This window comes from Bos indicus, chromosome 12 (genome assembly GCF_029378745.1).
Source record: "Bos indicus isolate NIAB-ARS_2022 breed Sahiwal x Tharparkar chromosome 12, NIAB-ARS_B.indTharparkar_mat_pri_1.0, whole genome shotgun sequence".
Taxonomy (NCBI): domain Eukaryota; kingdom Metazoa; phylum Chordata; class Mammalia; order Artiodactyla; family Bovidae; genus Bos; species Bos indicus.
The window spans coordinates 50,447,075-50,461,385 of record NC_091771.1 but is presented as its reverse complement, the minus strand read 5'-3'; the positions used below and the strand labels follow the sequence as shown (position 1 = coordinate 50,461,385).

The following is a 14,311-nucleotide window of genomic DNA, read 5'->3' as shown; positions in this document are numbered from 1 at the left end:
GTTGTTGTTAAGGTCCTGCATTCTAGCCAGATTTGCAAAACCACACTATAATTCTCTAAGTGATAGCAGTAAGATCAAAAGGACTTACCCTAGAATTAGCTTTAAAATAAACTATTGGGGTTTCTGGGAAAAAAGAAGAAGAGAATATCTGTTTACTAAACTTCTTTTCCTGCAACCTAGTGGAATGAGTAAAATGAACTCTGTGTTTTTCCCTAAATGGATATATTTAGTAGTGATAGTCAAAGATAAAAATAGTCAAGCCCTGTTTTCTCTAAAACATTTTTTTCCCTTTTTGTTTTTATGTTTCAGTACGAAAGTTCTACCTGACCTCTCATTAAGTTTTCTTGATCAGAGCAACAGCCTTTTTGTTTGTTCAGCTTGTTCTGCTAAAAAGCAGGAAAAAATTAAGCATGACATTTACTGTACTATTAACTTAGAATTGTAATAACTATTTGCATTTATATTTTGAAATATAAAATATTTCATTTTATCTTTGCAGGAGGGAACAGCCCTCTATTATAGGAAACTGCTAAAAATTCAAACTATATTTTAAAAAGTGTCTTTAATTGTTTAGAAATGTTTAGAAGTCTTTGTTAGGTTTATTTTGTCTGCACTGAGTCTGTTGTTGCATATGGACTGTCTCTAGCTGCAGTGAGTGGGGCTACTCTTCATTGCAGCGTGCAGGCTTCTCATGGCGGGGTGCAGGCTTCTCATTGCGATGGCTTCTCTAGTTGCAGAGCACAGGCTCTAGAGCATGGGCTCAGTGGCTGTGGTGCATGGGCTTAGTTGCTCTGTGGCATGTGGAATCCTCCTGGACCAGTGATCCAACCCAGGTACCCTGCATTGGCAAGCAGATTCTCACCCGCTGTACCACCAGGGAAGTCCCCCCAAATTTTTCATTCTTCCTATTTCTGTGAATAGTGCATAGATATCAATTAATATGTTAGCTTCAAAAGGAAAGGATTTCAAAACTATAAAATAGACTGGCCTGGGGAAAAAGAGACCCAGGTTGTGCTCCCAGATTCTCCCTTAATAGTCATCAGAGGCAGTGGTGGGAGAAAGGTGATCTCCAGCACACCTCACGCTCACCTCCATGCAGAGTGAAGAGATGTTACAAACAGCTATGAAATGAAGCCGTTGGCTATTCTCAGAGTTCCAGCACAGCCATGAAATCTCAGTCTACACAGAGGAGAGTCAGGTGTCCCCTCAGGGGTTGGAAATAGCCATGGAAGAGGCCAGCCTTGGCTCAGCTCCTTCAGAAGGTCCTTCGTGAAAGAAGGCAAAGGGATTTCCTTGAATGTAAACATCAGTTTAGAATGCTCACAAGGGTCTCTGAGGTAAATCGTCGGTCTACCAGGAGTTCTTGGACTAAGAATGATCCATCCATGACTCTACCATGGACACTTGTGGACAGAAATATACCAGTCAGGCCAAACTATTTCAATCCTATGTAACTGAAGCTTTCATACACACACACACACACACACACACACACACACATGCATGCAGGAGACACAAGAGATGCAGATTCCATCCCTGGGCGGAAAGATCCTCTGGAGTAGGAAATGGCAACCTGCTCCAGTATTCTTGCCTGGGAAATCTCATGGACAGAGGAGCCTGGTGGGCTACAGTCCATGGGGCCAAAGAGAGTCGGACATGATTGAGAGACCTAGCACACACAGAACTTTACATATATACACACACAAACACAGACACACCCATATCCCCATAGATTACACGTATCAAATATTTTCTGTTGGATCTTTGGATAAATAGAGGTAGTGATCAGGGGTCTATGGCTCTGTTATTTGAAAAAGTATTATAATAGGTGCCATTTTATTTTTTCAGAGATAGACCTCTGGTCATGATCTAGGTAAGGAAAACAGAGCGGGGAAAGGGTCTGAAACTTTGCTGTGTAAAATGTAGAATGCTGTTTTCTACCGTCAGGAAAAATTCTTCATGAGATGTACTGGCTTTCAGTTCAGTTCAGTCTCTCAGTCGCGTCCAGCTCTTTGCAACCCCATGACAGCAGCACGCCAGGCTTCCCTGAGCTTGCTCAAACTCACGTCCATTGAGTCAGTGATGCCATCCAACCATCTCATCCTCTGTTTTCCCCTTCTCCTCCTGCCATCAATCTTTCCCAGCATCAGGGTCTTTTCCAATGAGTCAGTTCTTCACATCAGGTGGCCAAAGTATTGGAGCTTCAGCCTCAGCATCAGTCCTTCCAATGAACAACCAGGACTGATCTGCTTTAGGATGGACTGGTTTGATCTCCTTGCAGTCCAAGGGACTCTCAAGAGTCTTCTGCAACACCACAGTTCAAAACATCAATTCTTCAGCGTGCATCTTTCTTTATAGTCCAACTCTCACATCCATACATGACTACTAGAAAAACCATAGCTTTGACTAGATGGACCTTTGTCAGCAAAGTAATGGCTTTAGAGATGTATTTCCTTTCTATAATATGCACTTAGATGGTCTAGTCTCTGAGAATAATTGTTCAAACTTGGCAGATCTTGCGTGAGTGTGTGTTTTACCCAAAAGGGACCCAAAGGAGATCAAAAGACATCAGGAGGAGTTAGCTTACTTCCTACTAGCCCAGAAACCTCAGTAGAAACAGAATTCGTTATGCCAACAGCCATCCTGCATTGCTCTGTTAGAATTATTTATTACCACCCCCACCACTTTCACTACAAACCAAACCTTAGAAGATGTATTTCTGTGTGTCTTCTTGTGTCTAAGGATGTCTAGTGAGTCCTAGTGAGAAACCAACTCCCATAGGTAATATTAGTGGAATATTCTAATAGTACCCATAGATAATAATAGTGGAATATTCTTAAGCTGGCATGAATTTGGCCTTGGGAAATATTAACATTTATGAAAAGTATTTCTCCAACAAATGAGAACAGGGTGGACTTTGAGGTAAGGCAGAAAGGCTGGGAAGCTGAATAAACCTATAAAGTGTTTAACTTCCAGAAGCATTTAGGTTCCAGAAATAGTTGTATTCAAAGTATAGGTTTAAGGCAGTGGCGAACATTTTTATATTCTAATTCTCTTCTGAAGTGTGGAGACCTTCAGCAAAGTTGGATACACAGCTTTGTTAGTGGTATCTTGAGGGTATGGCAATGCTCTGCATGAGGCCATGTGCTACCTGGGAAAGGTGAGTGTCTGGCGTAGTTGAGAGACTGAAACAGGCAGTAAGAATTCTGCAGAAGTACACAGCTGAACCAGAGAAATCTGGAGATATGTTCACTCTTGAGAATCCTTGGAGGATTTCCCTGCTGGTCTAGTGGCTATGACTCCTTGCTCCCAATGCAGGGGGCCCAGGTTTGACCCCTGGTCAGGAAACCAGGTCCCACACGCTGCAATTAAGAGTTCCTATGCCGTAACCAAGACCCAACACAACCAAATAAATTTTTTTTTTTTTTAATTTTTGAAAAGAATTCTTGGAGATATTTGCGGAAGCTGAGATGGTCGTTCAAGGCATTGTATTTGAAAATTAAAAGAGCTGTAACTCCAAAAGATCAAAGATTTAGGAGTACTCAAGAGATATCTGGGCATCATATGCATTTATGAACTGATTTTACTCTCCTAGTGGTGGCATAGGCCAGAAGAATGTTATTTACCTATCACTTCACTTTCTAAAATCTTATTAATCATTATGCCATGGCCAAATTTTCAATAGCTTTTATTTTCCTGTAACATATATAAAAACAAATCTAAATTGATAAATTCCAAGAGCCAAACTTTTCACCATTTTGAAATAAAAGTTTTATTTGACAACACATGCAATAAATTACCAATTTAATTATGTTAACGAGTTAACTTTTTCTGATTCTGCCTTAGAAATTAGAGAAAAATTTTACCTTAATAGGATTTGTCCTTCCAGAATTTCTTTTAATCTCCAAATTTACAACTGCACAAAAATTCATGACTAGGAAAGTTAAAACATTAACATGGGTGAAAAAATAAAATTAATTAATCAGCATATATTTATTGAGCAACAAAAAATATTTATTGAGTTGCTAGCTAGCAGAGATACCAAGACACATAAATGCTGGTCCTTCAAAAGTCAAACACAAATATGAACCTGATAAAATACTAGGAGTATTTTGACTTAAATTCAAATTTTAGAGATAAGATTATTTATGCTCTTCTAGTGGCTTGTAGAAATTTCACATCATTTGCAAAATAATTGCAATGTAATCCCGCAAGAAAAATTCTTTGCCAATGAAGTGTTTTGTTCTTTAAGCCCTCACTGACAGAAAAGTTTACTGGATGCTAAATTAAAAGATCAGGAGCTATAAATTTTCAGATCTACTTTTAATTGCTATCCTGACATATTTGGCCAACACACAGTGGAGAAAATAAATTCTTGTGAATAAGTAAGTTTTTCAGAATCAGACATCACTATCCTGCATGTTTATTGCCATATCTTTGGATACATCTAATGTCAGGTTAGGACAGTGGTTGTAAATTAACATGACACCCACCATAAACATCCATTTCTAGTCTGATCCTTTTGAAAAGATCCCTGGGCTTATAATTCTTAAAGTTCTTAAAAGCATGATTAGAGTAGGAGCATGAATTATGAAGTTGGTACTTGGCATACAATTACAAGATTTAGAAAAAGAAGGAGAAAAACTTTTCAAAGTAAAGTCAAGCAGGGTCTTAATAGCACTGGGCCCACAGACCTCAACTAAAATTGGTATCAAGTAGCTTGGCTGACATTTCTGCATCTCCTCATCACCTCGTACATGAAAACATGCTACCAACGTCAATACTCATTGTACTACATTAATATCTCCCACCATCCTGGCATATTCTACCAATGCAAGAGATCAATGATGATTATAAGATTGATAAGGGAGAGCTAAATATTTGCAATATTGTGAATACTAAGAATAAAAGTTCCAGTAAAATGTGCCTGGGGATAGTCTGGAAAATTGACTTAAATTTATCTCAATAAATCTCAATTTATTCTTTTTTTAACCTTCTATGAACCTCCTCTTTGCCCTCTGCATGTGTTTCATAAAGAAAACCAAATGAAGGAACTTTCCAGGAGGTCCAGTGGTTAAGAATCCAGGGGATGCAGGTTTGATCCCTGGTGAGGGAACCTGGTTTTAGAAAAGGCAGAGGAACCAGAGATCAAATTGCCAACATCCGCTGGATCATGGAAAAAGCAAGAGAAAAACATCTATTTCTGCTTTATTGACTATGCCAAAGCCTTTGACTGTGTGGATCACAAGAAACTGTGGAAAATTCTGAAAGAGATGGCAATACCAGACCACTTGATCTGCCTCTTGAGAAACCTATATGCAGGTCAGGAAGCAACAGTTAGAACTGGACATGGAACAACAGACTGGTTCCAAATAGGAAAAGGAGTATGTCAAGGCTGTATATTGTCACCCTGCTTATTTAACTTAGAGGCAGAGTACATCATGAGAAACACTGGGCTGGAAGAAACACAAGCTGAAATCAAGATTGCCGGGAGAAATATCAATCACCTCAGATATGCAGATGACACCACCCTTACAGCAGAAAGTGAAGAGGAACTCAAAAGCCTCTTGATGAAAGTGAAAGTGGAGAGTGAAAAAGTTGGCTTAAAGCTCAACATTCAGAAAACGAAGATCATGGCATCTGGTCCCATCACTTCATGGGAAATAGATGGGGAAACAGTGGAAACAGTGTCAGACTTTATATTTTTAGGCTCCAAAATCACTGCAGATGGTGATTGCAGCCATGAAATTAAAAGACACTTACTCCTTGGAAGGAAAGTTATGACCAACCTAGATAGCATATTCAAAAGCAGAGACATTACTTTGCCAACAAAGGTCCATCTAGTCAAGGCTATGGTTTTTCCAGTAGTCATGTATGGATGTGAGAGTTGGACTGTGAAGAAGGCCGAGCGCCGAAGAATTGATGCTTTTGAACTGTGGTGTTGGAGAAGACTGTTGAGAGTCTCTTGGACTGCAAGGAGATCCAACCAGTCCATTCTAGAGGAGATCAGCCCTGGGTGTTCTTTGGAAGGAATGATGCTGAAGTGGAAACTCCAGTACTTGGGCCACCTCCTGCGAAGAGTTGACTCATTGGAAAAGACTCTGATGCTGGGAGGGATTGGGGGCAGGAGGAGAACGGGACGACAGAGGATGAGACAGCTGAATGGCATCACTGACTCGATGGACGTGAGTTTGAGTGAACTCCGGGAGATGGTGATGGACAGGGAGGCCTGGCGTGCTGCGATTCATGGGGTCGCAAAGAGTCGGACATGACTGAGCTACTGAACTGAACTGAGGGATCTAAGATCCCACAAGCCACAAGGCAGCTGAGACCATGTGCACCACAATGAAAGATCCAGCATGACTCAACAAAGATCACGCAAGCCGCAACTAAGACCCAGTGCAGCTAAGTAAATAATTAAAAAAAAAAATTTTTTTTAAGGCCTAGTACTGAGCATTAAAAATATAACAAAAAAAAAAAAAGGAGACATTCCTTCTTGATGTTTTCAAAGCAACAGAGAAAGAAACTATTACTTTCTGTGCTTCCGGCTCCCTCCCTGAGATCTAGCCAGCCCACATAGACCCGGCCCCGGGGCAATGATCAGTCACCTTCAAATTCCCGGAGCTCAGAACTGTGTTCTCAGCACAGGAAGTCCAAGTGTGAAAAGTGGAAATATTGTCTATCCACATTTTCTTCATAAGAAAGTGAAGAAGTGTTAGTCACTCAGTCACATCCGACTCTTTGTGACCCCATGGACTATGGCCCACCAGGTTCCTCTGTCCCTGGGATTTCCCAGGCAAGAATATTGGAGTGGGTTGCCATTCCCTTCTCTAGCGGATCTTCCCCACCCAGAGATCAAACCCAAGTCTCCTTCGTTGCAGGAAGATTCTTTCCTGTCTGAGCCACCAAGGAAGCCCTTTCTTCATAGCAGTTGTAATTAAAATTAAAATAGGCTTATATTATAACCTTATATTGAATATATATTGTTTTGTCACTATATTGAAATTTGTCAAAATTCAAATAGTTGTAAATGAAGAATGAATAATAATAATAACTTGAATTGTTGAAATAATTAATTAAGGTGATTAAAATGGAACCCACTCCAATATTCTTGCCTGGAGAATCCCATGGATGGAGGAGCCTGGTAGGCTACAGTCCACGGGGTCACAAAGAGTCGAACACGACTGAGTGACTTCACTTCACTTCTTCACCTTCTGTAAACCTAGCTATCAAAGAAAAACAGCATTCTTGGCCCCTAAGAATAAAAGATTCAGATAAGAATGTTTTCTAATGAGCAGTATGCTTAGTCTTACTTACAGGAAAGGCCAAAATTCCAATCAACCTTGCTAAAATTGCATGCCTGCTAACTTGAGCTATTTTGAGATTTTTTTTAAAGTTAAACCATGTCCGAGTTACAGAAGAAATATGCACAGTTCTCTTGTGCATAGAAACAAAGCCTGATCTGTTCATTCCACCTTGTTATTTAAATTCTTTGAAAAATTAGATGAATCTGATAATTTATGAAACCAACTTTGAAATTATATTCGATGCAGCCTAATGCACTTGTGGAGTGATGTGATAATAATAGCCACCACTTCTTGTGTGCTGGTCTTTATGTATTATTGATACATATGTAATTCTCACAAAGAGACAAAAGAAAAAAAATTGCATGAAAGTACTCCTATTTAAGATGTTAATAGTTTGCCCAAAACCACTCAGAATCAGAGCCAAGAATCAAACCATGTCTAACACCAAAGTCTGAGCTCTGTTTATGAAGCAATGATATTTAGATAATTGTTAGTGATCCTAATAACGTCTCATTTTAAAAACAGTAGAACCATTGCATTTTATGCCATAACCTCAGTATCTTGCTGTCCATCAAACATTGTGAGAACACTGAAATTTGAAATTATTAGAAAGGGAATTTAGAAAGGAAAAGGGTACTAACTGGATATTAGAGGGGAAAAAAATCTCTCTTAAAAACGTTCCATCAGCCGGGATGTTCAGATCTCTCTGCTCCTCCTCCAAGGTTCAGCTCTGCATCTGGGCTCTAGAATCTCCCTTCTCAAAGTGAGGTCCTCAGACCAGCAGCCCAGGTGCTCGTTAGAAACAGACAGTTTCAGAATCTGCACTTTAAGAAGATCTAGGTTCTCATATACTCATTAAAGTATGAAACGCTCTGCTGGATAATACATATCTTATCCTCCCCCACCCCTCATTGGTCCCCCACTCATCCCATTTCTTTGCTGTGTTGTCAGTTTCTCTCTGCTGTTTTTGTTTCCTCACATAGCAACACTCTTATAAACAACAGCAACAAAAAACAGCCCTCTCTGATCCTGCCCTGAATCCATCTATGACCTTGTTTTGCTCCTTTTCTCAACCAAGTGCCTTGAAGGTGGTGTCTGTGCCCCCTGAATCCGTATTTTCACCCTCTGTTCATATCCCAACCCACTGCAGGATGGTTCAGTTACCTCCTGGATATCATCTGGCGTCTACTACATGCAAAGCACTGAACCAGACTCGGGATAAAATGATGTGCAAGAAACACTGTCTTTGCCTTCAAATGAGTATCTTCAAAATTGTTTTGACATAGATCACCACCGACTTCCTAAATTGCCAATTTCAGTAAGCACTTTCCTTTCATTATTTAGGAGACTCCAGTTGTCTTCCTAGGTCAGACATCAAACAGATTTTGCATTTTATTAAATGCAAAACAATACTACTCTTCTAACTTTTTAAAAGGAAATAGCTATTTTAATTGAAATGTTATCTGTTAACTTGTAAGGTGTTTATTTTTGTTTTAAAATACATTAATATTCTTAAAATTATTACTTAAATTTATGACTTACAAATCAACAGATATAACTTACAAAGTTCCTCTGGGCTTTCGACTTTCAGCTCAGAGGAGGCAAAGGTGTAAATTTCTTCAGTAGTCCAGAATCTGGGTTCACCTGACACCAGCCGCCTCCACCATACTGCCTAAGCATGTGTTAGTCACTCAGTCGTGTCCAACTCTTTGCAACCCCATGGACAGTAGCCTGCCAGGCTCCTCTAACCATGGAATTCTCCAAGCAAGAATACCAGAGTGAGTTGTCATTCCCTTCTCCAGGGCATCTTCCCGACCCAGGGGAAGTTCAAACACCGACCAAGGGTTTGAACTTGGGTCTCCTGCATTGCGTGCACATTTTTTACCAACTGAGCCACCAAGCCCAACGAGGTCAAAGTCGTGTATCTGTGGTGTACCGGTGGGGAAGTTGGTGTCGTGTCTGCCCTGCTCCCCAAGATCGGCCCCCTGGGTCTGTTTCCAAAAGAGGTTGATGGTGACACCACCAAGGCAACTGGTGATTGGAAGGGTCTGAGGATTAAAATGAAAATGACGACTCAGAACAGACAGGCCAAGGCTGAGGTGATACCTTCTGCTTCTGCCCTTATCCTCAAAGCCCTCAAGGAACCACCAAGAGGCAGAAGCAGAAAAACATTAAGCACAGTGGAAACATCACTTTTGATGAGATTATCAACATTGCCCAGCAGATATGGCATCAATCTCTACCCAGAGAACTCTCTGGAACCATTAAAGAGATCCTGGCGACTGGTCAGTCTGTGGGCTGCAATGCTGATAGTTGCCACCCTCACGACGTCATAGATGACATCAACAGTGGTGTGGTGGAATGTGCAACTGGTTAAGAACTACAAAGAAAGGAAAAATAATAAAGAGTTTACAACCAGTGGATAAAAAAAATGTCCTCTGGGTGCTTCAAAATTTTTAAGTGTTAAGGCTTCTAAGATGGAAATGTTTGAGAGTAACTGGATCCCATTTTAGAACCAGGTTAGTTGCTCAAAAAATCATTAATATCTACATAGCTATCAACTATAGAACTATATTGGAGGGGCATGAATAAGCTGGCCTAAGCATTTTCCCTCCTATTTTTATTAATTTAGCTAAAGAAGTCACTTTCTCAAGGCATTCCATGCACAGTAAGGAAACACTAGATGACTACTAGCCTTGGGAAACTAAGAGCCTCCACTGGAATCCTTGTATCAAATGAGATACATGGATTCTGAAAATGGAAGAAAGCAAGGTAAAAACAAAAACAGTAAGGTGAGTGGCTTTAAACATTCTATGTTGATTTTGCCCACAAGTCATACTTTGTAAAATTCTTAAATCAGCACTGCTGTACTCTTATCTTGAATACTTCATATGTAGCTGATTATTAAGTCACACCAGAATGTAGCTGTGAGAGCAAATATTCACATTTTAAAATGAAGAAATATTTAAGGCATGTGTATTTTGTTTATAAAAGAAATCAGTTCTTCATAAGAATGCATCTTTTAAATTATACCCAGACCACAAAATATTCTCTGGTCTCAGTGGTTAAAAAAAAAAAAAGATGAACAATGTGACATTCCCATTAACTGTATACACTATTATCAAATGTGTATACTTGTATAGCGGTGATGGAGGATGGGAGGAATCTCTGCCTTCAAATACTTAGTATGCAGGGCAGAATAAAGAAAAATAACTTTCTACTATTGAACCCTAAGGAAAATTCAAATGCAGTTTTTTGTTCATCTTCTAATATAGGTAAACTCTCAATACACAATGCAACTTTTCAGCAGATAGGTTTTACAACATTTTAAAATAATAGTCTAAATTTACAACTTTTGCACGTGCTTCAAGTCTTTCATGTTTTGTTGATGCTCAATCGTTCAGTCTTATTCGACTCTTTGTGACCCCTGGACTGCAGCACACCAGGCTTCCCTGTCCTTCACCATCTCCTGGAGTTTGCTCAAACTCATATCCATTGATTCATTGATGCCATCCAACCATCTCATCCTCTGTCGTCCCCTTCTCCTCCTGCCTTCAATCTTTCCCAGTGGATAGGTCTTTTCCAATGAGTTGGCTCTTTGCATCAGTTGGGCAAAGTATTGGAGCTTCAGCTTCAGCATCAGTCCCTCCAATGAATAGTCAGAATTGATTTCCTTTAGGATTGACTGGTTTGATCTCCTTTAAGTACAAGGGACTCTCAAGAGTCTTCTCCAATACCACAGTTTGAAAGCCATTGTTCAGTGCTCAGCCTTCTTTATGGTCCAACTCTCACATCCATACATAACTACTGGAAAAACCATAACTTTGACTATACAGACCTTTGTCAGCAAAGAGATGTCTCTGCTTTTTAATGTGATGGCTAGGTTGGTCATAGCTTTTCTTCCAAGGAGCAGGTGTCTTAATTTAATGGCTGTAGGCACCATCAACAGTGATTTTGGAGCCCAAGAAAAGAAAGTCTGTCACTGTCTCCATTGTTTCCCCATCTATTTGCCGTGAAGTGATGGGACCAAATGCCATGATCTTTGTTTTTGAACATTGAATTTTAAGCTAGCTTTTTCACTCTCCTCTTTCACTTTCATCAAGAGGCTCTTTAGTGGAGAAGGAAATGGCAACCCACTCCAGTAATCTTGCCTGGAAAACACCATGGACAGAGGAGCCTGGCAGGCTACAGTCCGTGGGATCACAAGAGTTAGACACGACTTAGCGACTAAACCATCCACCACTACAAAGTGAATATATGCCTAAAGATAATATGTGAAAAGGATATTTGCCATATACTAGCTAGTTTTTTGGTGGGAGGGTGGGAGTCAAGGAAGACTTGGGGTTATTTTTTCATCAACTTCCATTTTATACTTATTTATAATGGTCATTATTTTTACTAATACTGTAAAACTATGAAAATGAATAAAATACTAAAAGTTTCATATAGCCAAGAATTTATAATATGACTTTATTTTGTATGATAATATGAATTAAAACATAAATCTGCCACAGATGGAAAAAAAAAAAAGAGGCTCTTTAGTTCTCTTTCTCCCATAAGGGTGGTGTCATCTACATTTCTGAGGTTGTTGATATTTCTCCCGGCAATCTTGATTCCAGCTTGTGCTTCTTCCAGCCCAGTGTTTCTCATGATATACTCTGCATAGAAGTTAAATAAGCAGGGTGACAATATACAGCCTTGACGTACTCCTTTTCCTATTTGGAACCAGTGTGTTATTCCATGTCCAGTTCTAACTGTTGCTTCTTGACCTGCATACAGATTTCTTAGGAGGCAGTTAAGGTGGGCTGGTATTTCCATCTCTTTAAGAATTTTCCACAGTTTGTTGTGATACACACAGTCAAAGGCTTTAGCATAGTCAAGGAAGCAGAATTTTTTCAGAATTCTTCTATGGTCCAATGAATGCTGGCAGTTTGATCTCTTTTATGTTTAAGACACAAATAAAACTTCAGGCAATTTGTTTTCATCTTGTCCTCACTGAACATGTGCAGGACAGAGCTCCTATCCTTTAGCTCTTAAAGAATAGACTATTGACTGTAATTGTTATTTAAATACCAACTATGTTTATATGTCATAAAGGCATAATTTTGAATGAACTAAAATGTATCATTCATATCATTTGGGACTTATTCTTGAAGATGTGGATTTTTATTTTAATTCAATTACACTCATATCTGTTTTATAGATTTGAATGGCTTTACTATATATTTCTATGCATATTAAAATCATAATATTAAATCATTCATTTTGCAAAATAGCTTTTATTATTGATTATGCACATTCAGTGCCTCTAAATCAAGGATTCCCAACCATGGTATCAATTAGACAGGAAATTAATGCTCAAAACTTATAGCATTTGTTGTCAACAAAGCCTCCTGTATAATATCTGGGCATGGAAGACCTCTTGGAGGAGGGCGTAGCAACCCACTCCAGTACTCTTGCCTGGAGAATCCCATGAACAGAGGAGCCTGGCAGTCTATGGTCCATAGGGTCACAAAGAGTCAGTCGTGACTGAGCAACCTAGAACGTACACATGCAATGCGTGTAAGCGGTCAAAATTTGAAGTCAAAAGAAACAATGGAAATGACAAAACTTATTTTCTGCTGTCTGAAAACTCAGTATATTCCACATTTGGTTTTTGGTAGTAATCTTGTTGAGAGCATAAGGAATCTAAGATTTTACTAGAGAATTTCATAAGATTAAAACATTACTAACATTTACATGTGTACAAGTCCATCTAAATTAGCTCTAACAACCTTTACAATGATTATACACTTGTCAGAGTGGTTTTACTTTAACTCCAGTCAGGGATTTTCATAATGTGCAGAGAATTTTAGACCAAAGTTAGTTTCCTATTCAAGATATGAATGTGTATGTACATATATACACATATATACTTGTTAATTCCCAGATAATTTATATACACTCATGCAAATACACACACACACACATATATATATATATACACTTTCCCTAGAAGAAATAATTTCTATAAATATAAAAGTATTTTTTAAAGTAATTAAAAGTATTTTAAAAAGTAATTAAACTATGTCTATTTGCAATTTTCTACAAGCATCAATATATGTCTCTTAAGCCTATAGATGCTTCTTTTGAAAACTACAGTAGTAGTTAAACATTAATGGCTAAAAATCTCTTTTAAACTATATTATTTTCATTAAATGAAATAAGCAGGTTTGTTGGACACAGCCCAGCTATAATGCTTACCTAACAAGCACTGTCTGTACACAAATCTAAGATGGAAATTAAATGCAAATCAGATTTGTTTAAATAATTTTTACACTGAATTAAAGATATAATTTAATTACATATAAGGTTTTCATTTAAGATATAAGGGCTTCCCCTGTGGCTCAGCGGTAAAGAATCCACCTGCAATGCAGGAGATGCAGGATAAGCAGTTTCGATCCTTGTCGTCGGGAAGATCCCCTGGAGCGGGGCATGGCAACCCACTGCAGTATTCTTGTCTGGAGAATCCTATGCACAGAGGAGCCTGGCGGGCTACAGTCCATAGGGTCACAAAGAGTCAGACATGACTGAAGCAAATGAGCATTCACACATGCAAAGTTTGATTCACCATAGAATACAGATAACTTTTGTTTTAGTCACAGATGAACACAAAATATTAGGAGTTAAACCTTGTAGAGTTCATAAATTTCCTCTGATTCAGTAATTTAAAGCAAATCACTACGCCTAGTGAAAGGTGATGTTTAGTCAGCTCTTAAAAAGTCCACCGAGAAAAACATTTAAAGTTTCATTTTAATCTTACTTCCCCAAAACATATTATGGTCCTTAACAGCAATATGCAGAAATGACTCATAACTAGACATACAGTCAACAGATGCATGAAGAGGTGCTCAACTTGCTTGTACTGCTGTGCTCAGTCATACCTTACTCTTTGCGACCCAAGGGACTTTAGCCCAGGCTCCTCTGTCCATGGGAATTTCCAAGCAAAAGTACTGGAGTGGGTA

At 39.0% G+C, this 14,311-nt stretch overlaps 1 pseudogene; it reads left to right on the top strand.

Annotated features, from left to right (window-relative positions):
* The first annotated feature begins 3,142 nt into the window (after positions 1 to 3,142).
* Positions 3,143 to 9,684, top strand: LOC109567067 (large ribosomal subunit protein uL11 pseudogene; annotated as a pseudogene).
* Positions 9,685 to 14,311: the final 4,627 nt, after the last annotated feature.